The sequence below is a fragment of the Saimiri boliviensis genome, chromosome 21 (genome assembly GCF_048565385.1).
Source record: "Saimiri boliviensis isolate mSaiBol1 chromosome 21, mSaiBol1.pri, whole genome shotgun sequence".
In the NCBI taxonomy this organism is placed as follows: Eukaryota; Metazoa; Chordata; class Mammalia; order Primates; family Cebidae; genus Saimiri; species Saimiri boliviensis.
The window spans coordinates 29,524,801-29,552,025 of record NC_133469.1 but is presented as its reverse complement, the minus strand read 5'-3'; the positions used below and the strand labels follow the sequence as shown (position 1 = coordinate 29,552,025).

General features: G+C 46.7%; 1 long non-coding RNA gene and 1 other non-coding gene across 2 annotated transcripts; both read left to right on the top strand.

Annotated features, from left to right (window-relative positions):
• The first annotated feature begins 9,321 nt into the window (after positions 1–9,321).
• Positions 9,322–22,929, top strand: LOC141582599 (uncharacterized). The gene is made up of 4 exons (XR_012515473.1): positions 9,322–9,573; positions 10,011–10,481; positions 21,306–21,458; positions 22,599–22,929. It is a non-coding gene; the product is annotated as an uncharacterized LOC141582599 (long non-coding RNA).
• On the top strand, positions 17,780–17,943 carry LOC120361104 (U1 spliceosomal RNA). The gene has a single exon (XR_005577461.2). It is a non-coding gene; the product is annotated as a U1 spliceosomal RNA (small nuclear RNA).
• Positions 22,930–27,225: the final 4,296 nt, after the last annotated feature.

Genomic DNA, 27,225 nt, shown 5'->3' with positions numbered 1-27,225 from the left:
CAGTGTACACACGTGGGGAAAGCAAGCCCATTCTCTCTCACTGAGAGAAGAAGTGTAAGGAATTAAGGTGACTCTGATTAAACAAACAGATGTTTTTAGTCGGCAGTAGAAGTGTCAACATGATCCTAATTAATGAATGTGTTAATGGCTGTTCTCTGTTTGAAGACAATAGTCACCACCTTCGAGATGTATCTGCAATGACTTTAGGGCACACGCCTAACTCGTGCTTACATAGATTCTGCATGAAGCGTGAGGGGTGGCAGGGTGCAAGCCCATATGCCCTTAGACATCCAAGAAGCATGCCCTGCACTTATAAAAGGGACACACAATGGCATGAGTCATACACAAGGAGTGTGCCCTGAGCCTTCAGGGAATAGGTGGGACACTCAGGGCATACAGAGTGCTGAGATGCACATGGTTAGACATTCCCAACACACACACAACACACCACAGCACTCTACAATACAATACAACTAACAATACTTACATCATCCACATCACCCCCACAAAAACACACAACGCACACAGAGCACCCATATTACCCATGCCACACCCAAACAAAACTCACATGCAATGCTCACATGATATCCCCACACCACCCACACAAAATCCATGCAATGACATGCCTACAACAAACACAATACACACAACACAACACAAAATACACACGATGCACACACAACACACATATACAACACACACTCAATACACAGCACACATACTCAACTTGCATGTATCATATAGCTAGTATACCATAAAACACAGACATACTACATGTAAATCCCCACTAAACTGTAAAAATACAGGAATGAAGACGGTAGCGTCTCTTCCCTCAAGGGTGTCTCAGGCCTACAGAGAACCCAAGTCCCTCCCCCTCAGATGCATTAAGAGAGATCCTCGACATCATCAGTAAGCTTATATGTACATGTATTCTCAAGCGTTTAAAGAAGATAGGGTGTGAAAAAAAGTTCACTATGAAGAGAAAGTCCCCAGCAATACTAAAGAGTTGTGCTGTTACCACTCAATGATCTTTTTCATGAAAATGTCAGGTAGGAAAAAAAATCATATATCATATGTCAGGTAGAAAAAAATCTCATATTTCATTGTATTTATTCTGTGAATGTATTTTCATTTATCTCAAAGACTCTGGGAAGTATGTAATTGAACAGATTTCCCTTTTTACACTGGCTACTAGGAAGCTCAGATCTATATTTTTGGTCCACACATAGAAAGGGTGTTGATTTGAATCAAATACATTTCTGCATGTTATTTCTGACCCTGTTTTATGTTCCTACATGCATTTTTCTAATTTCGTTTCATTCCTTGTAAAAATGTATGTTTGTAAATGACTTCAATTTTTTTCTGGAACATTATAGGGACAGGAAGAAAGACAGACATTAGGTAGATAGATGTATTGTGGCAGTTTTGCTGTTACAACAATCTTCAGTTTTCAATGTCTCAACACAATCAAGGTTTATTTCTTGCTCATGGCACAGCCCAATGTGGGTTGGTAGGAAGGGAGGCATTGCTCCATATGACCTTTCAGGGGCTCGGGGTTCCTTCAGCCTCTGTTTCAGTGACCCTTAGGGTCTCAGGTTCCTCTGAAGGGATCCTCAAAGAGCGGGTGGATAGCGTTGCTCAAGAGTCACAAAAGTGGCGGACGTCACTTCCACCTTCATTCCACTGGCCAGAGCTGAGTCACGTGGCCACATCACAATGCAAAGGAGGCTGAAAAACGTTGTCTTCCTGTGTGTCCAAGAGGAAAATGCAAGAGGCCAGGTGAACCCATAGCATCGTCTCCACCAAGACGGCCAAACCCAAGTGCGGTAGGTTTACAGTGAAATCATCCGTAATTCGACCACTGTTTATGGAGATCCTTCTAAATTCAAGGCTTTGTGCTAGGCACTTTGGGATAGGGCTGTCAAGGTCAAATGGACACCGTTCCTGGACCCCCTCACTTTGTGCCTGGAAAATCTACTGATTAAACCAAAATGTGAACAGAAGACAGCCCTGAGATAGAAAGTTGTGCATCATTTTCATTATCCTCACGCTTTCTTACTGTTCTAAATATTCCTCAGTGAATAGGCACTACATTTCTAATTGAAAGGTGACACATATCCTTGAGTGGACACAGAACGTAGATGTGCAGCTCATGAACAAATCTCATTCAAATCTAGAAATAGAATGTTGCCAGCACCCAAGGCCCTTCCTTGGGCCTCTCTCAATCTCAGCTTCCTCAGTCCTTGCTGGAGGTGAAAACTAGCCTGACTTCCAAGACTAGAGTTTGGCTTCATCAGTTTTGTTTTCTGTCATGTCTCGTCCTATGTGGGCTGGCAGGAGGTGGGGCTTTGTTTCCCACAGTCATTCAGAGACCCAGGGTTTCTCCCATCTAGTGGCATTTAAAGGTGAGGGAAAGAAAAAACAAGGTGAGATCCTGTCCTCAAGGCCTAGCTAAATCTTTATCGTGGCACACAGTAAGACATCAGGACTGAGAGACACTGGAAGTCAAGGCCACGTCCAGAGGAGGGGGAGGTGACTTCCCACGGGCAAAAAATGGGGGGGACACCAAGTGGGAACCAGTCTCTGAGCTGGGCACGGAGGACAAGCTGACTCTGGGTCTGCAGAGAGAGAGCAAGGCAGATGGGCAGATGGACCCATCTGGACCAATCAACAGAGGTGCGAAGTGTGGGGAGTTTCGGGAGACCAGAAGGGGCTCCTTCTGGTCAAAGGCTGGGATGCAGGATAGCTGTGGTGAGCATCCTTGATGGAAAGAAGGGCAGGGCTCCACCTGAAAGAACTTTCACACACACACACACACACACACACACACACACACACACACACAATCATCTCTTCATTTCACAATATTTTAATTATTGGGCACTGAGAATGGTGCAAGTTGCTTCCTTTGCAACGATCTTATCAGTTTCCATAGCGACACTGTGGGTCTAGGTGCAACTGTGGTCCACATGTCACAAGAGTGCCTAAAGGACTTACCCAAGTTCACCTAGACAGAAATGACACGATCAGAGGTTGAAATGGTGCGTTTTCTCAGCTGCTGCCTCCTGGGGCCTCTGAAACGAGGACTGTCCACTGTGTCATGGCCAGCGGCTGGGAGGAATGGGATGATCGAGGGAGCAGCCTATGACATGAGCTGCTGGCATGGGTCTCAGCGTCAACCACAGCTCCATAGCTCAACCCCCAGCCCTGCGTAGCACACTTCAACTTGAAGCCTCATTTTTCTCACCTGTAAAATGGAGCTAGTAATGCTTCTGTTCCAGGGTTGTTGAAAGAGCAGTGAAGATGCCATCCCGCGTGGAACCTTATGTTGTGCACGGAGCAAGGGCCACATAAACAGCAGCCGTGGTGACGGTGGTTGTTGCTGTTGTTGTTTTTAAAGGGCTGGAGGAGTCAGGGAACAGGCTGCGATACCAGTCAGGAGACAAGTAATTTGGGAACGCTGTAGCAGAGGCCGCGGAAAGGGACAGCTGTGAGGGAGATTAAGGAAATTCACGCGGAATATATGTACGTCTGCTACGTATGGCACATTTGGCAGAGACAGAATCGGGATGGATACGCGCCTCCCCAGAAAGATGTGAACGGCATTTGGCATCCCTTGTTGTTCAAGCCAGGAGCAGTCCTGTGTCTGCGTGTGTCTGTGTGTTAAATGCAAATGTGGGTGCGCGTCGATGTAAATTGCACAAAGCTTGGGAGACTCGGTGGCAGATAGAGAACAAAGAGAGAGACAGGCTTCCCCGCTGAAGAAGCCAGGTCGTCCGGGTCAGGAGGGCTGGAGGGTGGATCTGAGTCCTCTCCCCGACTTTGGGCCAACAGCTGGCACTTGGCCTCAGTGGCCTTGTCTATAAAATGGGGCTGAGGCCCTTTAGCTCTCTTGACTCTGGGGCCAGACCAGGTCCATTTCTGAGGTCCCCGTGGCTCCAAAATCTATTGTCTTAGGCCACAGAGAGGAGAGAGAATGTTCAGGTAGGAGAGGAAGAACGAGCTGAGGTTCTCAGAAGGAACCTTCACTGCGTGAAGTCCAAGTGAGGTGAGAGAGAAGGGTAGAGATGTTGGCAGGAGATAATCAATTTCTCAAGGAGCCCAAGAAACAGACAGAATGAACTCCAAAAAATGCAGAACTGGGAGACGTCCCTGAGTGGACCCTTCCTCCTAAGCCACGAACAGCAGCCACTGACTGTCACCATGACCCCCTCCCTGAGGTCTCCTGTCAAGTCCCCTTTCTCCCCAGGGACCTCTCCTACTTTATTACCTACTTATCGTCTTGACAATGAGCCGACGACAACCTCCGCAAGACCCTCTCCCCTAGAGAACTAGCCATGTTTTAAGCTCCTTAAGGGTTTCAAAATAAGGGACAGCATCAAAACTCAAGAAACTGAACGCGGAACAAAATGATAAGTCAAAAAAAAAAAAAAAAAAATCCCGGACTTCACGGTCAGCCCGGCTTGGGTGGCTAGTCCTGGTTTCAGCTCGTTCGGGTCACATGTACTTGGACAGGAAACTTGACCTCCCGGAGCCTCAATTTCTCCACCTGCGAAATCGAACTGACAGCAGAATCTACCTCTCAGGGTGGACGGGAGGACATGCAGTAATCGCTGGGGTAAGTGCCTGTCTCTGCGTCTGGCATGGAGGAAGAGTCCTTTCACTGTCATTTGCTGCTCCCCATTTTTTGGAAGTGGGGAACACGTTCTCATTCAGCCTTCCTTGGCCACGCCCTTGTGTTTACAGGGTCTTTTCTATAGCCAAGCACCCCCAAATGTCTTTTTCCCAAAACATGTGTCTCCCTCCACCTTTCCACTTACGTGTTGATTTAGGAGAAGATCAAAATAAAACGTGGGAAGCTGGAAGCCGTGACACTATTTTTTTCTCCCTGGTACACACACTGATTATGTGTAAACAGCAAATTGCGAATTATTTCCTCTTTATCTGTCAACTCCTCAAACCACCTCGGGGTCCCTCAGAATGAATAATTGGCTCTGGGACACTGCCTGACGGTTGGCTTTGCTGCGATGTTTATCGCCAGGGGACTCTTCTTTCAGCTCTAATGTTTTCCGAGACAGAGGGTGCGGGGCAGGGGAGATGGGGAAGGGAAGGTCAGATCTACAGAAACTGGAGGTCTTTCGCTCCCTCTGGGGGTGTCTCTTTTAAGGAGGAAGGTGGAAGGGAAGAATGTAATCACGTGATCCCAAAACAGACTAATTGAAAAGGCCCAGCTGGATCGATTCTCTAGGGTGTCATTTCCAGTCTCAAAATCTCTCTTGATTCCCACTACTCAGGGCAGAAAATACCTCCTTCTAGGAACCCCCAAACTTTGCATCTCCAGATCTGATCCTTAGAACCTTGTGAAACTCACGAGTGTGGGTGGATATACCTACAAATTCCTATCTCATCTAGCCTTGGAGCTTTGCAACCTTGAGTTCAAATTACTGTCTGTCCCTGAAGGAGCTGCAAGATGCTGGTCAGGACATCCAATTCCTCTGTGCCTCTTTTTCCTCATCTTTAAAATGGATACAGTAACGAAGCTGCCCCAGAGGCTGTGGGAGCCTGAGATCGTGTATGCAAACAGAACAGCAGCTTGCACAGTATGCCTTTGTGAGAATTAGGAAAAGCCAGCCCCTACTGGCAGAGCAATTAGAGAACGGCTTTCCCATGCTCCAGGTGGGCACTGCCTTATGCCATGGTCTGCTTAGCAGCCCAAAGACTGGGTTCAGCTGTCCCTTGCCTCTGGTTGGGAGCTCTTCTGCAGTACACATCCTGCGCAACTGTACCTGGCAGTCCTGCATGGAAAGCACTCAGCCTGGGCCAGGCTCAAACACTCAGATCTGGCAGCAGCTGTGATCTCTGCCATCATGTATCATCATCTGCATGATTTGGGCTTTTACAGACCATGAGGGTCTTTAGTGTAAGGTGAACCCACATCTGAATCTCATTTTCGCCTGTCCTGACCCCTGCGTCTTTGAAGTGGTTCATCCAGCCCAACCTCAGCTTCCTCTTCTGTAAACACAGAAAACAATAATGCCCGCCTACTGGGGCAGTTTCGATTTGGTAATAGGCATCTAACACCCCAGCAGTTCAGTGCCAATGGCATGCTAGGTGCTCACGATCTGTTTGTTTCACAGAAAAGAGAGACCTCCCTGCATCACCTTTTCCCTTAGTAGAAGAATCCATGGTCTGTGTGTTAGGGAAATGAAAAAACATCTATCAAGCCGTTTCAGGGAAGACGCTTGGCGTTCTGAGACAGAACCTGTTTGCAGGCGATAGCATCAAGTTTGGAATTGGAAAGCTGGGGGCCTAGTCCCTGAGTCCGCTCCAGCAACTAACTCACTCTATGACTTTGGATAAGTCTCACAGACTCTCTGAGACTGGGCTACCCTTTCTGTGAAACCGAGAGTGCGGGAGATGAGGGCTGTTGCATATGTTCCGGGCAGCAGCAAAGACTTTAATTCCAAACAAGCTTCCTGCATAACTACGATCTACAAAGCAGGTAAGAACAGAGATGTTCTGATTGAAGCAAGGTTCGAGGAGGGCTTGCAGCCCCTTCCTTCTTCCTTCTTCTCACCCTGCAGCACTCTCTGATGCTATTTTGAGAGACCCCAGGGCTCTGGGAACACAATGTGACAGCCATTGGACTCAGATCCTCTCCTCCTTAAATATTCCAAGACTCTGTGCTTTTACTTCTACTGCCTTCCCGCCCAATTCCTCCTGACCTGGGGTGTGTGTGTGTGTGTGTGTGTGTGTGTGTGTGTGCCACAAACAAATGCTCAGAAAGGAAGCAGAAAGAAGTTCTACCAGCCATTAAGGAGAAATTACAAATGCATTTTTCTCTGCCTCTGGCACATTAATAAAAGAGATTACAAAACTGGAAGTGAGTTGAAGCAGGGCAGCCTCACAGCCGTCGGGGAGGGGTGAGGAGCTGCTTCCTGTACAGTCATCTGATTTCATGGCCGTTCCCATGCTGAGAGAATCTGTCTGCAGCGGCTGCTGGGAGGATGTGGAGCTCATGCATTAAACATCAGGGGGACCCTCGCAACATACACCATGGGGCGGGAGGAGGATGGGGAGGAGGAAGTTCTGTGCATCAGGACAGGCGAAGGGGACACTTCTGACATGCCCCAGTGCACCAATATCATGGGCTGAGATCTAGAGATTGTTTAATAAGGGCTTGGGGAAAATCATTGGAAACTGCAGGGTGGGGGACGAAAGAGAATGTTATACGCAGAAAGTACAAAGATATTCTAGAGGTTTGAACATGGAAGAGCCACCTAGGGCAGGGTGGGAGGTGATCCACACAGGCTCACTTTGTCTAGATGGTGAAAGAGAATGGTGACCATGTGCTATAAGCTCTCTGGGCTGGATGCTGGGATCGGCCATTGGAATGAGTTGAATTATTGACCCCAATTCTTCACTCTTCCTTTATCCATGACTTTTGCCGTGTGACTTTATAGCCTCTCCTCTTGCAGGGTGGATCCCTGCACTTTGGGCTTGATCCCGTGGTTTGTTTTGGCCAATGGAACGTAAGTGGAAGGGCCAGTGTGCGAGTTCTGGGGTGAGGCCTTAAGAAACCTGGCGCATTCCACATTGTCTCTTGCATCTCTGTTCCTGCCCTGAAAGAAGCATGTTCTGGCTAACTTGCTCGCACACAGAGGCTGACGGACAGGCAGAGTCAAGCTAGGCACCACCTGCAGCTCAGGGCTGCCCCAGCTCCTTGCAGAATAAAGTTAAGATGAGAAATAATGCTTATTGTTGTAGGCAATGGGGATTTAGTGGCTGTTTGTTATACAGCAACAGCTGACTGATACAGTTATGTGTGAAGTCATTCATTTTATTCACACGTTTGTTCATTCAGCAAATATTTCCCGAGCACTTCCATGCCAGACATTTTGCCAGGCAGTAGGGATGTAATGGTTAGTCAGAAAACTAGGAAAATGGGCAGGGATTTCAGATTTATTAATTCAAGGATTGAACATACACTATGTGCCAGGCATGGTAGTAAGTACAGCAATGACAGTGGCAAACAACATATATAAGGCCTCTGCACTCATGGGGCTTACCGACAGCAGATCAAACAAACAGCAAGCCAGGAAATTTCCAAAAAGCTTGATGAATAAATTTGTCTTTTCCTTTAAATCAGTCACTGTCCACTGAAAAAGACAGAAAAGTCAGTAGACTATTACAATGTAACTATTAAGCATGAGAATGAGACGCCTGTAGGCAGCTGGGATAAAATACCTTATCCAACCCAGGGTTGGAGACAGGAAGAAGAGAGGGAAGCCTTTTCAGGGCACAAAATATCTGAGCTGAGCACTGAAGGTCAAACAGTTTGCAGGGAAAGAGAAGAAAGGCAGGTATGGGCTGTGAGGCAGAAGGTACAGTAACCAGAGTCGGGAAGCAGGAAATAATATGGTGTCTGAGGGTAAAATGTGCTGCCATACATTATTGGAAAACAGTGGAAGAGAGAGAGGCAGATGAGGAGGCAGGTCGTGAAGGAATTCGAATGCCGGACTTGACTGAAAGCAGAGAAGTCGTGAGCTATGGAAAGTTGCAGTGGGAGAGCACAGAATCAGGTTGCCACTTGGGAATTTTAGAATGGTGGATTGGCTGGGTTGAGACCAGAGGCAAGGAGCCCGGGAGGAGGCGGATACAGTCCTATGTGAAGTCAGGAGAGGAGGATAGCATCCACACTCGGGCAATGTGGAGAATTACAGCATCAGAGAATTTTACAGGTGAAAATATCCTGGGACCTTTAAGTGGCCTCAACTCCTTTTCACAAAAGCTGGGCCTTAGAAAAGGTGGGTGAGGTGACACCCCCCCCCCCACTGCCCAGTCTTACAGCAGGTGAGTTTAGGACTCGGGGCTGAAATCAAGATCTTTATATTCTTAAACCTTCAGCTCACTTCACAACCTCGCTCTGTTTCCTAATCCACACAACTTGACAGATAAGAATAATAATAATTACCCTAATGTCTAATAACAGTCTTTTCTGTGTGCTGGGCTCTGTGCTGAGCACATTAAGCGTAGAATCTCGTTGAATCCTCTCAGCATTCTGAAGGGTGAGAACTCCCCATTTTACAGATGAGAAACCTGAGGCTCAAGAGGTGAAGCAATTTGAAGTTGAGACTCAGGATCCCCATGGGGATCGTAGTAGCAGCTCTCATGTAGGATTGCAGTAAATGCTATGTGAAGTCAGGCATACATGTGCCTAGCACAGTGCCTGGCACATAGAAAGGTCTTAGCAAACGACAGTGACAATAGTGATGATGGTGATAATGACCAAAGACGATGATGGTGGAAAGAGGCAGATCCGTACCCAGGCCTTGACTCCACTGTGTGACTTTCGGCAAACCACCTAACTCTTTGGGCCTCAGTTTCCGCCATCTGTCAAATGGAAGCAGAACTCTAGGGCCACGGTTCTCAACGTCGGTTGCCTGGGACAGCAGCATTAACCATCACCCCGGAGCTTGCTGGACATGCAAATTCTCCAGCCCTCCCTGAAGTGACTAAATTCTGAGACCCTGGGAGCGATAGCCAGTCATCTGTGTTTCACAAGCCCTTCTGGTAAGTCCGATGCATGTTTGAGTTGGAGAACCTCTGGTCTAGATTGCTAATTTTGCATTTTTTGAAATGACATCAATACTTCCTTCTAGCAAATTCATGAGAAGGCAGGCATAGGAAGCAGATCAGAGCTGCAGTGTCAGGGGTGAGGCAGCCACCAGGACCCATGGTTCTGCTCACTCTCCCCATCCTTGACCCCCTCTTGGAGGCTCTGCAGGGCCGGGTTGAGAGCCAAGGCGATGTTGTAGCCTCTCTGCCCGGCATTAATGCCTCCTGCTAACCAGAGCCCCTGCTCCTCCCCGGCCTCCCTCCCGCCCTCGCAGCCTCCCTTCCTGTTTACACATTCCGTACAGTATGCATTTTCTCTGGCCTCGTGAAACCTGGTCTATTTCTTCTTTCCGTCCTTATTTATTTATTTATTTATTTATTTTTAAAAAAAGAAGCTTGAGACTGTAATTCGCCTAATTATTTCCCAGAGCCCCGGTTTGGTGGCCACAGCACAGCACGAGGCAGAGGAACCGAGACAGGTCCTCGGAAGCCTCTTTCCAGAAAATCTAATTTCATCATTGAGAAATCTTCTGTCTTAAACAGCCTCCACCACCGCCATAAATTTACATATTCTATATGCCGCCGGAACGGAGTGGGCCCTATTTGCATAATGCTGCTGGAGGGGCTCACGCTCCTCTTGAACCTGAATGTAGCAGGAGCGAGGAAGCAATTATTAAGCTGTAGACGTTGGCAGGGAGAGAGGCCTCAGATGGATTTCGACTCCAAACCTCATTCGCCCGGGCTGCTCATTACCGAAGGCCTGGGTCCCAGGCTGAAGGTGGGATCCCAGGGCTGGGAAAAATGAGTGTGAATTGCTTTCTCCAGGTTATGTCTGCAGCCAGGGCAAGGCCAGATGTGGGTGAGCAACTTCGGTTTTCCAACATTGATCATTGGAACAATCGTCTCGCTGCTCACATGGGGGTAATTTGTGTCTTGGACAGTGTTGTCACTTTGCCTGTGCCACACATTCCTGTTCCTCTCCCTCACACACCTCCAAGTACCTACAAGACAGGTCAGCCAGGGTTTGCTCACCTTCTTACCAGCAGTCTAGCACAAGCCTCTCCGCAATGCGTAATTAACAGAAAGTGATGTTTAACAAAGTCTTAGCTGGAAAAACGGCAAATGGAAACACGAATTCTCTCACGCCTCAGTGCTTGAAATCTACCCTTCACCATTCATAGTCATGCTGACTAGGAAGTTGGGAGTCTTTCCCTCTGGGGGATCTCTGATGGGACAATCCAGTATTTGGCAGGTTGGGGGTGGTTCCTAAGACCTGGGGTCATTTGGTGTTCCAGGATCTGTAGATCACTCTACAGTTTCTGGCCCTTCCAGGGCTGTGGGCTTAGCCTCCAAGTCACTTTATGTCCTGGCATGCCAAACCTCAGTAGCCCATGGCTGTAAATGGCCACCTCTGGTTCTCTAGGCACCATCCTGGTTCTTACTCTATAGGGCACCATCTTGGTTTTTACTCCATCTTGGATGTAAACGGCCTCCTACATGCCTGACAGTGTTCAAAGAACAGGTCTTGAGCCTAGGGCAACCTTTTGGGGAAACTTTGAGCCCCGCCCTCCCTGATAGGTTTTTTAACCAGGTGAATTCATAAACCACTCAGCTAGAAATCTACCTGTCCACCTCCACAGGTAAACACCTTAGGCGTATTTGCTAAGTGACAGCGGTGAATGTGCTAGGCTTATATACTTATTGACTGAATGAAACATTGTCAGGCAAACCATGATCGGCTGGTGGAGGAAGGATCACCAGTGCTTTACCTCCTATACTGAATAATGGATCATGTAATTTTAATTTTTTCAAAAAACAAAACCAGCTTTATTTCTGAGGAAGAGGAATTATATTTGAAAACACCAGTTTCAAGTCTGGATGACTTGATGCTCAGGATTGGTGGAGTTCACCAGCCCAGAGATGACTCATGGCACTAAAAGCTTGCTCCTTTCCAGCATTTAAAAAGTAAGCAAGTTGCTGGAAATTTAAAACAGCAGGTCCTTTGCTGAAAAAAAAAAATTGCGTATCTCCACTGACTAAAAGGTACCATCTCCTCAAAAGACCTCAATATTTTGTCCTCAGCAAGTACTGTCTCATTACAAGAATTTGAAGGGAAGTCACTTTTTCCATAAGACTGCATCCAACATTGAATTATTTCTCCAAGAAAAGGAGCTTGTTCCCGATGAGCCAGACTCAGGATTCTAAAAACACAAAGTGACGACTTTTCCGAAGGAAGCTATTTTGCTGCGTTAACTGAAACCTGTGCGTAGCAGCCACAGATGGTCTTTGAAGTTAGATTTCAGGATTGAGGTGTGCTCAAGGAAGACCTTGACATCTCTAAGCCTCAGTTTCGTGATCTTTAAAGTGAAGATAATGATAGTACCACCTTCATTGCTGTCACTGGAGGGGTTAGATGGGCTGATACACAGCGGCTGAACTTTGGGAAGGTTAAAGAATGTGCCCAAAGCCAGAGGGAGTAATGACACAGGCACAATTTGAACTCAGGTGTGTGTTTGCTCAGTCATCACATTCATGGTGCTTGCTACCCTGATGACCGGTGCTTACAGAAATCCAGAATCATAGCAGTTGACTTTCTAGGCTGAATGACTCAAAGGTCTTCAAAGGGAGATACTCAAAGAAACATGGGATTCACTAAACTGGTAAGTTAACTTAGGAACCGAAGTGAGTGACTATTTCCAAACAGCAGTAGTAAAGACCCTGTCTTTCATTTTATCTGGAAGGCCCCCCTTTGCTTGCCACGAAAGGTGGGTTGTTACAGTAAAGGCAATGACAGGTGAAGCGACAGGATAGGTTCATATATAAAAGAGAAGAATTTACTTATAAAACCTCTCATCAAAGTTGACTCCTTTGAGTTAACGGGTTGCCTGTGCCTTGATTCCAGGTTGTACTAAGGATCGGCCATGTTTGAAGAGCTGGTGGCTGCCCTCCAAGCACGCCTCTGATGAAGTTGCAACCTCTCAGGGCAGTGCCCGGTGACAGTAACGAGCAGTGCCAGGTACCAATCAGCAGGACAGCACAAAGTAAAGAAAACAGTTGCACCGCATGAAAACACATGTGCTCACCTAATTAAGAACCGGTGGTGTTGCAATTGTTGGTTTGACAGTATCTCTTAAAGCTGAACGGGTGCCAACAGCATAACCCAGAGTTCCCACATTAGGTACACGGCCAACAGAAATGACTGCATTTGTGCACTGACAGACAGGTGTGAGAATTTTCTGGGTACACTCCTCTAATCCCTGAAACTGAGAACTACCCAAATGTCCATCAGCAGTTAAGTATCCACATTGCGTCATATTCCCAGAATGGTGTACCGTCTGACAGGCTTGGCAAATCCAGCTGGTGGCCAAGTCCAGCCCCCTCCTGTTTTGCAAATAAAGTTTTATTAGACACAGCCACATTCATTCTTTATTGTTGATGGCAGCTTTTGTACTGCAACAGCAGAATTGAGTAGTCACAACAGACAGAGATACTGTAACCCACAGAGCCTAAAACATTTACTATCCCGATCTTTCCAGAACAAATTTACCAATTCCTGCTGTGTAAGAATGGAAATGAGCAGTCTATAACTTCTCTGAGAAAAGTGGGTGATTTTCACAAACATAATATTGAGTGAAAGGAGACAACACACACAGTACGTGTTGTGTAATTGCATTTACATAAAGTGTACAGGCAGGCAGAACTAGTCTATGCCGTTAGAGCACAGAATAATGGCTATCCATGAAGAATCATAGCTGAACTGGGTGCTGGGAACAGTCTGATTCTTAATCTGGGTGCTGATTACGTGGGAGTTCGTTTTGTGAGAATCCATCAAGACGTACACAGTGATGTCTACACTTTCCCACATGCACGTTGTTCGTCGATAAAGATTTTAAAATAAATTAAAAAAAAAGAAACGGTGGGTGTAGATAGTGATGCCAAGTATTTTCTCAATGTATTTCCTGGACAGAAAGCTCAAATAACAGATTGTCAAGTTAGAAAACAGATAACTTTAACTTTTACACATGAGCACACATTTATTCATTCACTCTACAAATGTTTATTGATTACTCACCACGCGCCAGGTGCTAGGGAATCGGCAGTGAATGAGATGGAACGCAGCTCCTGCCTGCGTAGTCCTTACACTCACGCTCACACACGCCCGAGAAGCCTTACACGGGTGTGCACCCACCCTTACCAGCATGGACCTGGAAACACGTGAGCCCAGGATCTGCATTTTTGCAGGTGGGGCCCCTTCTCATGCAAGCGTTTTTCAGAATTTTGCTTTTCCTCCTCCACTGTAATCACTGCCTCCCTCGTCCCACGGACGTAGGAACTGATGGAGGAGCTCAGTTTACTCCACATCACCCAAAGGAACCTGTATCTTCAGAGTGCTATGGGCCTCTACAAGCCAGGAGTCCACAGTTTAGACCCCAAAGGGTGAGGGGTCAAACCAGCTCTCCGAGGTCACATTGGTGTCTGAGATACGTGGAGGTGAGACAAAAGGACACCCAGGGCTGAGTGAGGCGGTGACTTCGAACTCAAGGATGCCCTTGAATCCTCCTTGGATTTTCTGCCAGGCTTCTTGCACTCAGTGTGGTTACCCGCCACCTGTGCACATGCTCAGTAGAGCCTTGAGACCCACTGGCCAGGGTTTTCCCACACGTGAATGAATGAAGCGTGTTGAGGTTGCATATTTGTACCGCATCTTCTTGAAGAAAATGCCAGAATGATAGAGCTGGGGATCCAGAGTCCAAGTCCTGCATGTTGTGAATAAGGAGATGGAGGTTTCACCGCAGAGAGGAGCTTGCCCAAGTTTTCATGCTCAGCCCAGGCCATGCCCGCAGGACTCCAACCAGGAGCCCGTCTGTCCCTTATTCTAGGTGAGTGCTTCGTTGCTGAGGTGCTCACACTGAAAGGGGACAGCTGGTCCTTCTCTACTGGCCTCATCACTTAGATCAAATCCACCTGCTTACCCTGGAAGATGTGGCTGCATCACCCGGTCCCTGCTTACCTCTCTGACCTCATCTCCTGCATCCTTTATGTTCTTCCGGCATACCATGCTCATTCCCACCTCAGGGCCTTTGCACATGCTGTTTCCTCTCCCTGGAGAACCCTTCACTCTGGATCATGAGGTTGACTCCTTTGATTCATTGGTATCTTGGCACACACATCACTATCTCTCAGAGAGGCTCTTCCCAATCACCTAATCTCAGCAAGACACCATCCCCTCACTCTCCATCCCCCTGGCCTTATGTGACCTTCTTCACATCACTCATCACCATCTGAAATCACCCCCTTCATTTATTTGTCCATTCTGTGAGTGCTGGCAGAGCTAGGACTGCCTTCGTGTTCATTGCTCCACCCGAGTACCTCCAAGAAACTCAGCATGTAGTTAGCATTTAGAACACGTTGAATGAACAAATGGATGAAGTCATGAAAAAAGCATCTGTACTAGACCAGCTCACAAGGCAGCTACATCTCTGCGGGATGCAAGCTCTCCTGGCCACCCTGATTAAGAATAAGTATTGCCAGGCACAGTGGCTCACGCCTGTAATCCCAGCACTTTGGGAGGCCGAGGCGGGTGGATCACGAGGTCAGGATATCGAGACCATCCTGGTCAACATGGTGAAACCCAGTCTCTACTAAAAATACAAAAAATTAGCTGGGTGTGGTGGTGCACACCTGTAATCCCAGCTACTCGGGAGGCTGAGGCAGAATTGCCTGAACCCGGGAGGCGGAGGTTGCAGTGAGCCGAGATCGCGCCATTGCACTCCAGCCTGGGTAACAAGAGTGAAACTCCGTCTCAAAAAAAAAAAAATGTATAAGTATCAAGAGTAGCTCCTGTATTCTTTGTATATGAAGCATATTGACCCAGGGCCAGAGGGACACTTGGCAGCAATTTGCATTTACTCCTTTGATCAATAAGCATCTCAATGCTCACCCCAACACAATCTATTGCGGATGGTTGTGAATTATGGTGCCTTTCTTTTTTGCTTCTCCTTGATGCTCATGAGTTCTGTCTTTGTTCATCTTCTACTACAGGGAGTTCCCAGGCCTGTAGTGGACGTTGCGAAGGACTCTCTGAGTGTTGCTGATTTTCCCCGTCCAGGGTTTGAACCCCAGTTCTAGGCTCTGCGTCTCTCCCTCCCATGTGCACCAGTGAAGAGGCTGAGTTGGGGACATTGTGGGGTAGAGGGCACCTTAGTTCGAACCTCCCTCTTTTTCTTTCTTTTCTTTTTTTTTTTTCCAGATAGTCTCACTCTGTCACCAGGCTCAAGTGCAATGGCTCCATCTCAGCTCACTGCAACCTCCGCCTCCCAGGTTCAAGCGATTCTCCTGCCTCAGCCTCTCAAGTAGCTGGGACTACAGGCACCCACCACCATGCCCAGCTAGTTTTTGTATTTTTCATAGAGACGGGGTTTCACCGTCTTGGCCAGGATGGTCTCCATCTCTTGACCTCGTGATCTGCCCACCTCAGGCTCCCAAAGTGCTGGGATTACAGATGTGAGCCACTGCGCCTGGCCACAACTCTGTCCTTCCCTCACTGTGTGCCCTTAGTCCCATCACTTTCCCTCCCTGGGGTTTGATTCTACTCACCTTCAAAATGAGAAGGCTCTTAGAGATCGCTTCAAGTTCTGAAACTTTAGAATTCTTTATGAGCAGTCTTCACACTTTCAAGACTGAGTCCTACCATCTTCTTTGGAAATGTGGTCCATTCCTATCATCTCTGAATTGCATCCATTCACTCAACAACAGCCCTTGCATTCAGATACCCATCTAATAGATACTTTTGGGTAATCTTCAAATGCTCCTGTGATAGCATGAAGCACCTGGGATATACTTAGCCACAGTTAGTTAAATAAAAGGCGCTCAATCTTCCCTCCTCCGGTTATTTAATTTAAGCCTCCCAAGGACTTTGGGAATAAAACTATGACCTACCTATTACAAAGATGAGGAAGCTAAGGCCCATCATGGTCAGGGACTTGGCCAAGGTCACACAGCTATGGAGTGGCTAAGCCAGGATTTGAACTCACAGACATCTGGTCTAAACTTTGTAATCTAATCTTTCCAGCTTGGCATCCCAGCCCTAAAATACCATCCACTCTCCCCCTCTTTAAGAGTGATCTCTGGAGGTTCGTTTAGCCATATTGCAGTGTTTCTCATCAAAGAGAGAACCGCTTTAAAGACGGGCAGTGATTGTTATAACATTGAGCCAAAGCATCCATGGCTTATGGCCTGGGAGAGTTCACAAACTGAGTCTAATTAGTTGCCACCAATTAACATCGGATTGCCCTTCAACTTGGTACCACAATCATCTCAAAATCAAAAAGACAGACGACCCAGATCGCACTTAAAGGAAGAGGCTACGCATCAAATGCCATTTACTATGCTAAGCAGATTCCTTTTTCCTACAGCGTGCTGATTTTGAGACACGGAAATACATTCAAATTAACCCCTGAGCTATTCCTCTTCCAAATTCTCCATTTAGGGTTGACTCCATGGCGCGTGATATTACTAATTCAGAGCTCCAGGAAGGCATGCTGATTGCCTGAAATGTGGGTAAGGACTCTGCTAACGCACAGTTTTATGCCAGGTGAAAATCAGAGCTCAGGGCACATGCTCCAGCTCCCAGAGCAACATGGAAGAACTCCCTTTCCCCCACCCCAGGACCTGGCTCCAACCAAATCCATTCTTGAACCCATTAAACAAATATTTGTGTCTGGGCATGGTGGCTTGCACCTGTAAATAACCCCAGCACTTTGGGAGGCTGAGGTGGGAGAATAACTTGAAGCAAGGAGTTTGAGACCAACCTGGGCAACAGAGTGAGATTCCATCTCTACAAACATTTTAGAAATTAACCAGGCATGATGGTGCCTACCTGTGGTCCCAGCTACTCAGGAAACTGAGGCAGGAGGATTGCTTGAGCCCAGAAGTTGGAGGTGCAGTGAGCTGTAATTGTGCCACTGCACTCCAGCCTGGGTGACAGAGTGAGAGCCTGTCTCTTAAAATATCCATATATAATATATATTTGTATATATATACACGTGTATATATACACATATATCACCCACTATGTGCAGGACACTGTCCTTGGTGCTGAAGATGTGAGCTAGGGCAGAGAATAAGATAAAAGGCTCTGCCTTTAAGATACTTACATTGTATACTTACCTGGCAGGGGAGATACCGTGATCACAAAGGTGGTTTTCCCAGGGTGAGGCTTATCCATTGCACTCCAGATGTGCTGAACCCTGTGATTTTCCCAAATGTGGGAAATTCGACTGCATAATTTGTGGTAGTGAGGGACTGCATTCACGCTTTCCCCTGGTTCTAAAAAAATAAAAAAGAAGAAAGAAAGAGACACTTACATTGTAGTGGGAGAGACAGACAATAGTAATAATAAAGCACATACTACTTTTGGTAGAGAAAAGTTCTATAATCAGGGTCAAGCAGCAGACTGTAGTGTGGGGCAGAGATTGTGATTTAAAGTAGGGTTATCAGGAAGATCTTGCTGAGAAGATGATGAATGAGACAAAATTTTATTCCAAGGCTACTGAAAGAATCCAAGGAAAGGTAACGAGGCCTCCACCCATGGGAGAAACTGGCGATTCAGCAGCAGCTGAACGTCTCCAAAGATATTGAAAGTAGAGTCTGCAGTGTTTGTGATGGAGTGGAAGGTGGGCAGTGGAATAAAGGGAAGAGACAAAGGAGACTCCCAGGGGCCCCAAGCACCTGGGAGGGCGGATTTGTCATTACCCACAATGGACACACCTGTTGACAGAACGCGGAGGATCAGTTCCATCTGGGGCACACTGTGTGTGAGCTGCCTGCACGACAGTCACATGGGGTCGTCAAGTAGACCAGATATGTTCCCTGTAGATCCTGCTCCAGGCAAAGTCGACTCCGCCCTTTCACGGCCCCTGCTGTGTGTTTGGTTCATACCAAGCCCCTACCTGAAGGCCCCTCCCTCACGTCAACAGGGGCCATCCCTATGTTTGCAATCCCAACGCATCCACTGGGAATCCTGCTCTTCAGAAATCTACTAGTCTCTTTCTCTGTGCTTTTCCCAGGCAGTTCTTTCCTGCCCAGCTCCCAACAGGCAGATGAAAGAGGATATATGTCAGGGTTGGGAAGGGCATGAGGGCAGGCCCTGCTCTTATATCTCACAAGTGACCAACTCTCTCCATGGGAGTATGCTGACTTGCCTTCTCCCCGTGTCTCCTGAGAATCCCAGTCTCTTCTTTAGAGCCACAGGCCTTTTTACAATATGCCTTTATCAATATGATTCCAATAAACGTTTCGGTTCCGCATATAAATTCCAGAGCCTGGCTGCCCAGCAGCGAAGACCTGCTCATTGAGTAGGTCATAAAGATGTAATCATGCAATTAAAAGGTGTGGCCTGTCGCCCTCATAAAGCTGGAGATCGATGCAGGGGTGAGTCAGGGAGCTGAAGGCAGCAGGGAGAGGAATCTGGCTTCCCTGCAGTGTCTGAAGGATGAAGAAACAGATTCAGGGGGAAAAGTATCTGTCTGGGCCTTGGGGAGAATTTTGGCTCTGGCTGGGGGTCCCATCCTGGACCTCTGACCTCCTCTATGGAAGGCTGGATGTTAAAAGACATGGGTTCTGTCTCCAGGCCAGACTCAAGAGATCTGAGGCTTTTAACATGTCCCTTCTACTCCATAAGCTTCAGTCCCCTTACCAGTAAAATGGGTGCATGATAAAACTATCTTCTTCACAGAGCTGTTGAGATAGAACAGATCCAAATAATTTTAGTGCCAGAGAGGTTCTGAGTTGAGGGGCTGCAAACTCAAATACCTATAGAGGCTGATCAGAGATACACATGTGGGAGAGAGGTGGGCCAGGTGAAGAGTAACAGGGAATGGTGGAGACTGGGGCACAGCGCAGTGCAAGCCTCACTGAAGGAAGGCAGCACTACCTACCCTTTCCCTCCTGCAGAGGCAGGAAGTGTGATGTCGTGCAGGGATGTCAGTCTGATGTCACCGGATCTAATTTTTAAAGAGAAGCAGAATTTGGATGTGCGACTTTAGAATTTTCACAACTCTGCATTAACAAAGTATAATCACCTCTGCTGGCCATATACAGCCAGGGGCCTTCCATTTTCCATGCTTCTTCTGGGCCGACTCCCTTGTGAGTCGATGGCCTTCTGCTAATGCATGACGCCACATTCAGCCTGTTTGTTTCCACACACGTGTGCACGTAAGATCATCACCGTACATAAACTGTGGCACAAAACTGCCCAAGCTCACCTGCCAGCTCTGCCTTTGGCTGGCTGTGTGATCTCTGGCAAGTTACTTAGCCTCTCTGTGCCACGGCTTTCTCAGGTGAAAAGTGAAATCAGTAGCAATTCCTACTCAGAGCGTTTCTGTGAGGATTAGGTGACCTCTCCCTGCAAAGCACTGAGGACAGTGCCTTGGTGATCAAGGGCATGTTCCTGAAGACTGCTTTGCATGGATGCACAAAGGTGGTCATGATAGGCATGGAGGTCATGGCCCACTGCTCTAAGTTCCCAGAGCTTGCAATGACAACCTGTCATCCCTCCCCAAGTGCATTTATCTTCTTGAGAAAGGGAACCACTCTCAAACCAGAAACTTGGACAGCCTCCTTCTTCTGTCTCACCTGCTTCCTGTAAGGTGAGAAGCAGCCCCATGGACTCACCCTCCGTAACACTCCCTGGGTCTGGCTGGTTCTCTAAGCCTCACTGCCACCAACGGCCTCTGCCTTAGTCTCTCTCCTAACTGGTTTTTCTCTCTCTCCTGGCCCCTGCATGCTGTCTCCACTATGGCTGCCCAAAGAAGCCCTCAAAGTCACACATCCTTCCACATTTACTGATGCCTTTCAGTTCCTGGAACCCGGATGCCCCTTACCACCTTTATGGTCGTGCTTTGACTGTTTGTCCCACCTGGAATGCTGTTTCCCATGTTCCCACCTCAGGTTTGCTTGGCTAAAACTTCTACTCTCCTTCAAGGTGCAGCTAAAGTCATACCTCCTCCAGGCAGTCCTCCCTAATCCCTTTAAAGTGTTCAGTGCCTTCTCTGTAGCTTCATGACTCTGGGTTCTACAAAAATCCTGGAATGGATCACACTGAATTTTCCTTGATTGTTTACGTGACTGTGTCCCTCTGCAGTCTGCAACCTGGGAGGACTGGAACCCTGTCTTATTTATCCCTGTATATCTCCTGTGATCGGCACAGAGGAGAATATGCTTGTTGAACGAGCGAGCGAATGAAACGATACAATGTTTGCTCCACGTGAAGTGTTGCCATCAACATCATTAAGGAGAATATTGCAAGGCAAGTTATAAAGCTCATGTCACAGGTACTGAAGATTCTGGGTCCTGTGAGATCAAATCCTGAAGCGCAATTGGCATTTCCAGGAGTAGGATCCAGGACTCACACCCACAACAAGCAAAGACACAGTGGTTGTGAGACCACTACCTTATGAGACAGCCAGCTCCACCCGGAAGCAGCTCTACTAGTTAGAAAAGTCTACATGGACTCCTAGGTACTTCCAAAGCTTCTCCTTAATCTGGTCACTAATAATGAGAGAGATTAGCTGTGTTTTCTGCCACCCATTCGTATTAGCAAGCACGAAGAGCTTAAAGGGGCAGAGAGAAGTGGGTGATACCGATAACTGAAGTTTAACTTGGGGTCTGTGAATAGATTTCAGGAGTTGTTGAGCATCCTTGACTATTCATTGCCTTGCTCAGTCATTTATTCAACCATCACAGGACACTAGATACGGAGTTGAACAAAACAGATGGACTTCCTGCCCTCACAAGGATTACACTCTAGAGCAGGAAGACAAAGCTTCATCAAACAACATGTAAATACAGTAGTGCATCATTTAACAAGGGGGATATGTTTTGAGAAATGTGTCATCAAGAGATTTCATCATCGTGCAAACATCATGGTGTGCTTACACAACCATGGTATTGATATCTTTGCATATTTTTATTTACATACTAGGTTGGTGCAAAAGTCATTGTGGTTTTGCCTTCAAAGCAATGGCAAAAAAAAAAATCATGATTACTTTTAAGCCAACCTAATATTTTTGTTTATATGGAAAACCAAATGTTTCAGCGCCATTGCTAAATGCCAATCATTTTCCCTACTTGATCTGCAATGTCAATATCAAATGCTATTCATCGGGTTTCTATATATGCTCCATTATAATCTTATGGGACCACAGTCATATAGGTGGTCCATTGTTGGCTGTCTTTCTGTTATGCAGTGGATAACTACATATATCATATCCTCACTGTGGAGAGAGGTTAAGAGGGAGCTGCAGAAGTTGTCCTGGTCTGAGAGATTGGGGATCAGCATCTCTGAGATCTACGGCTGAGAAGAGATGAGGACTAGAGGAAGAGCGGGAAGGGAGGGCCTCCCTGGCAGACAGAGCAGCAAATACGAAGGCCATGTGGTGAGAGGAAATGTTGGAAGTGATTGGGAGTAAAATCATGGATGTGAGAAGCTCTCAGTAGGTACCAGAAGGATTGCACAAAACTCTGAAGTGTTTAGAACCTTGGTGTCTGAGCCAATGATTCTGCAGCTGTGGCCTAAAGACTGCTGATTCAGAAATGCAGGCCCAGACCTCTGGAATCAGGCTCCGGTGGCAGGACTCTGGGATATATCTTTTACTGAAAGATTCGATACACCTTAAAGCTTTAAAACTTGTGCAACGTGTTTTTCTGAAGCACTCCCCTACCATCCGCCCACAACACAATATTTTGGCAACTATTGCTAGAAAAATGGGAACCACGATGTATTAAGTACCTACTGTGTGTTATCGCCTACATGAGCTTTATCTCATTTAATCCTGGCAGTGGTGCCACAAAGAAGCTGAGGCTCGGAGAGGTGAAGTCACTGAGTCAGATGACGGTAGATCTGGCATGCAAACCCAAGTGTATGTATCAGCCGAGCCCAAGCTCATTGCTTCTTCCTAGCTGTACTTCCTCCCTTTGAGTCCTTCCACTCCCAAGGCTGCCTGCTCCATTCCTACGGTAAGCTGAAGCTGAGTACACTGGACACCAGAATAGTAAGTGGGAAAGAGGACAGCTCCGATGAGTCACCACGAAATAAGCACTGGACTGTGGGTCAAGAGGCCAACCCCAGCTTTGCTCCTGACATTCTGTGTTGTCTTGAACCAGTCACATCCTATCTTAGGGTCTCCATTTTTTCATCCATCGGTGAAATAAATCTATAAAAATATCCACCTGTCTTGTATCGTGGGCTTTAATGAGATGATGTGTAGAAAAGAGAGTTCTATGACATGAATAAGGGTAAGTGTAGTAACTCATATTTGTTAATCCTCTACTATATGCTAGTTAGTCAACAGTGACTTCATGAGTAGATGAAAAAACAGCTCAGAGAATATGGGAGCAGAGGTACTGTGCTATTTCCAAGTCGGTATCACAAAGGGCATCCTGCAATTCTCTCTCTTGGACTCTAGAGAGAGACTCCATGCACCATGGACCACAGACCATAAGAACAAGCCCAGGCTGGCCTGATGGAGGAGAAGACAAGGAATTTACCTAAAGCCATGTAGCCAACAGATTGCCTGAATAAGCTTGCCTGAGAATCAAGGCCCATCTCATTCCAGAACTGAAATCCATGACACTATACTGACTCTCAGTGATAAAGCTTTATACACATGTACTATCCAATATAGACTTTCTGGAGTCCAGACATTTTTCCTGAAGTAGAGGCTAAGGTGGGGGTAATTTCAGAACAGGTACAGGTGTGAGCTAGACCACTAGGGCCAGGGAATCACTTACTACTCAGAATCATAAAGAATTTGCCTGGCAGGAACCTCAGATAGAATCTTCTCCATCTCATACAGATGGCAATATTGAGGCTCAGGGAGGGTGAGGGATTGCCTGAGACCCAAAAGGGTATTTTTGATGGAGATAGAAACAGAGCTTAAATGAGCCAACTCTTCCCTTCCGGCTCAAAATGCCATCTAATTCAGATGTCCAAGAAAGGGGGTTGGTGAGTGGGAGTGAGAATCACCGGGAGAAAGAAGAGATGAGCCAAGATTAATCTGCAAATGAGAGCGAGCCAGGGTGAGATGGAAAAGAAGGGCCAGCTTATCTCTAGGATGATGGCCCATCATGGCTGGCCTTGGAACATTAGAACTTAGAGCCAGTGGACTCTAAGTTTCAGTCCTATGTGATTTATTTGCTTGCAAAACTGGCCCAAGTTTTCCCTGCCTTTCTGTGTCCTTGCCACTTGTAATGTGTTCCCTCCATTGGATGGCTGTGTCTGTCTCTACCTCTTCAATTTGGATTGGCTGTGTCACTTACTTTACCCATGGAATGTATGCAGGGGATCCTGTGCCTTTTCTAAGCCTGAATCCAAAAAGACCTTGTGAGTTTCTGCTATTTCTCTTGGAATTTGCTCATCCACCATAGTCTGCTAGAGGATAAGAGACACATGGGCCTAAACCTCCAGCCTCCCAGTCCAATAGTCAGCCAATCACCAAACTTAGCAAGTCCATCTTTTTGCATGAATAAGCCCAGTCATGATTAGCTGAGTTTAGCCCAGACTATGAAAACTACGTAGCTGACCTGTAGACTTGTAGGCAATAACAAATGCTTGTTATTCAAAGCCACGGAACTTTGGGGTTGCTTGTTACTCAGCAACAGCTAACTGATACATCTTAGTCCCCTTCCTTCCTAATTTGGTGATCTTGAAAATAATCACTTCACCTCTCCAAGCCATCATTTGCTCGTTCAAAAAATGGTGGTGATCATGATGATATCATAAAACTAACCTCCCAGAGTCTTTATGAAGATTAAATAAAATAATGCATTCAAGATTAACAGCACAGTGCCCTGCATACAGTGAGAGCTCAATACCTGTTGGTTTCTTTCTTCCAAGGGACCATGCCATAGCCTTGGCCCACCCAGAGATTAGAGAATGTGTGGTTTGCCTCACAGGGAACATCTCAGAAAGACCTATAATTAAATAGAGGCGAATAGGTCCTGGAATTCCAAATCACAATCCATCTTCTTGAACCTCTGGCCTGTGGGCCAGTCAGGGCAGGGGCGGTGCCAGGGCAGGTGGCCCTGATGCAGGCTAAGTTCAGCAGTGCAGTTTGCTCTGCCTGCCAGAGCTTGCATGTTTACATACATCCCATAATTACCATCTGCACAGCCAGCGGCATTTGTTGCAAATGGGCCGTTTCCATCTGTTGAAGCAATTTCCTCAGAGGAATTTGCATTGATCACTTTTTTATGCAAAGCTTTTGTATAGATCATTTTTCCCCCCAATGGTTTTTAATAGGTCTAAATATTTGAGGGCCAGGGAGGGGCCTCCGAAGGAGGGAGGTTGCACACTGCGCGAAGCCGTGGTGCAGGGGAGAAGCTGCGGGAGGCTGCTCTTCCACGAAACTCCACCTGTATTCCTCATCCAGAGACCCAACTCAACCACCGTTAAAGTCCCCAGACTGGGCAATGCCATTTCAAATATTTATTGTTTGCCTTTATACTTGAGCTGGTAGCTCGTGGTTAATGGAGAGGCCTCAGAATGAGGGAAAATGGGGCGTGGTAATTAAGCAGGCAACTGGTGACTCCAGCTCAGAGCTTTGTACCTGAGAGGACCAGATGGACGATTTTGCATATTTTTGACAGCTGTAATGAACAGGGCAGCTCCGTATTGATTAAATGTCTGGGAAATTAGTGCAACCCTCTGGAGCTTCATTATTTACTATTTCTGCTCAAATTCTCGGCAAAGTTTACACTAGCGGAAGTCTGCAGTAAGAGAAGGGGGAAGGAGGAGACATTTGAACGAGATGATAAATGCTTTATAGGGTCCCAGCCCAACTGATGCAGAACAGAGAGGGGAATGTGGTTTTGACATTGAACTCCTGAAGGCTAAGATCTTGGTGGATTTATTTCTGCAACTCCAGTGTCCAGCAAAGTCTCTGCCACATAGCAGGCTCTCAGGAAATGACTCACTCTGGACGGAGCACTTAGCTAGAAATCAAAATCTGGGTTCTAGACCTGTGCAGAGATTTGGTCTTCAGGAATAAAATGACAGACTCTAGTCTGTCCCACCTTTATAGTAGATGAAGTCATGCCCTTGAAGATAAAACCTGAAACCTTTTGCAAACAAAAAGCTCATAGGTAACAGCTACCTGGGCAGTCCACCAGCCCCACATTGATTCTTCTCTGAGCACTGTCACATTCCTCATGACAATGAGCCACCAAGAGATGCTGCAAAAATAAAAAGAAGAAAGTCCCCCCAAACGTGACTCAGCAAGGTTCAGGTGGAGTTTGTCAAAGTGTGGTCGGCAAAACACCTGCATCAGGATCACCTGGGGATCTTACTCACTAAGAATCAATGGGCTGGAAGGATTTTGAGGATATCGATGGGCTCTAAATCCTGGGTTTCAATCCTCATTCTGCCTCTTATCAGTCATGTGACCTTGCATAACATGGCACGATGTTCTTTGAGTCTGAGTCTCTTTGCTCATCCATAGCTGGATAACGTGATTACCCTCTTGAAAGCTCACAGTGGGATCCAATGATGTAATATATGGAAATAACAATATCTGCTATACAGTAGGTGTTCGGTAAATGCCATTTAGGATTATTGCTACTGGAGAGAGTATTCTAGGAGTTATTTTACAAGTTCAGATTTGCCCAGATTAAAGGCATTGAGGCTGTCCCTGATATTGTCCTAGGCCTCGGCCCCCGACTCATGACCTCACCATTCAGTAGGCCATGTTCTCTTCCTTCCACTGGTGTCTAATCTCCTATGCATGACCTTGCACTAGGAAAAAACTCCTGAAAACCTTGAATGTGCCTAGACCCTTCTCGTTAAGACTTTTAGTGATGTCTCCTACTCCCGATACCACTGATCTGACCGCCCCTCACCCAACACCTGTTGGTTCCAGTCCTTAGCGAGTACATTTTTTTGCAAAAGAATTTCAATGTGTTCATCAGGAGAAGACAGAGAAAAGGCCCTGAGTAAGAGGCTAGGCATTAGCCAGATACACAGACTGGTGTAAAGGAGCTTTTCAGCAACACTGTTTGATCATATTCACAGAAGCCAATCAGGCCTTAAATAGCCTAGTAAAGGCTTCAGTAAATGTTGAAAGAATGGAAGATGAATGGACAAATTCAATAAATGACAGATACATTGATGTTGATGAGGAGGAGGAGAAGGATAGTGACGGCTCCGTTTTGCCACAGGACTCTCCAAGATTTTCTCATTCATATTACTGTTACCTGGAGGCATTTGTATTTGAGACCCTGATTTATTAGCTGGATGAATAAATGGATGGATGAATGGATGGATAGATGGATGGATGGATGGATAGATAGATGGGTGGGTGGATAGATGGGTGAGTGGATGGATGAATGGGTAGATGGATGGATGGATAGATGGATGGATAGATGGATGGGTGGATAGACGGGTGAGTGGATGGATGAACGGATGGGTGGATGGATGGATGGATGGATGAGGATGAATGAACAGAAAGAAGGACAACAGGGAAGAAGGGAGGAAGAAAGGAAAGAAAATGAGATGTAAAAGGAAGAAAAATAAAGAATGAAAAAGAGAAAGGAAAGAAAAATGGGGAGAGG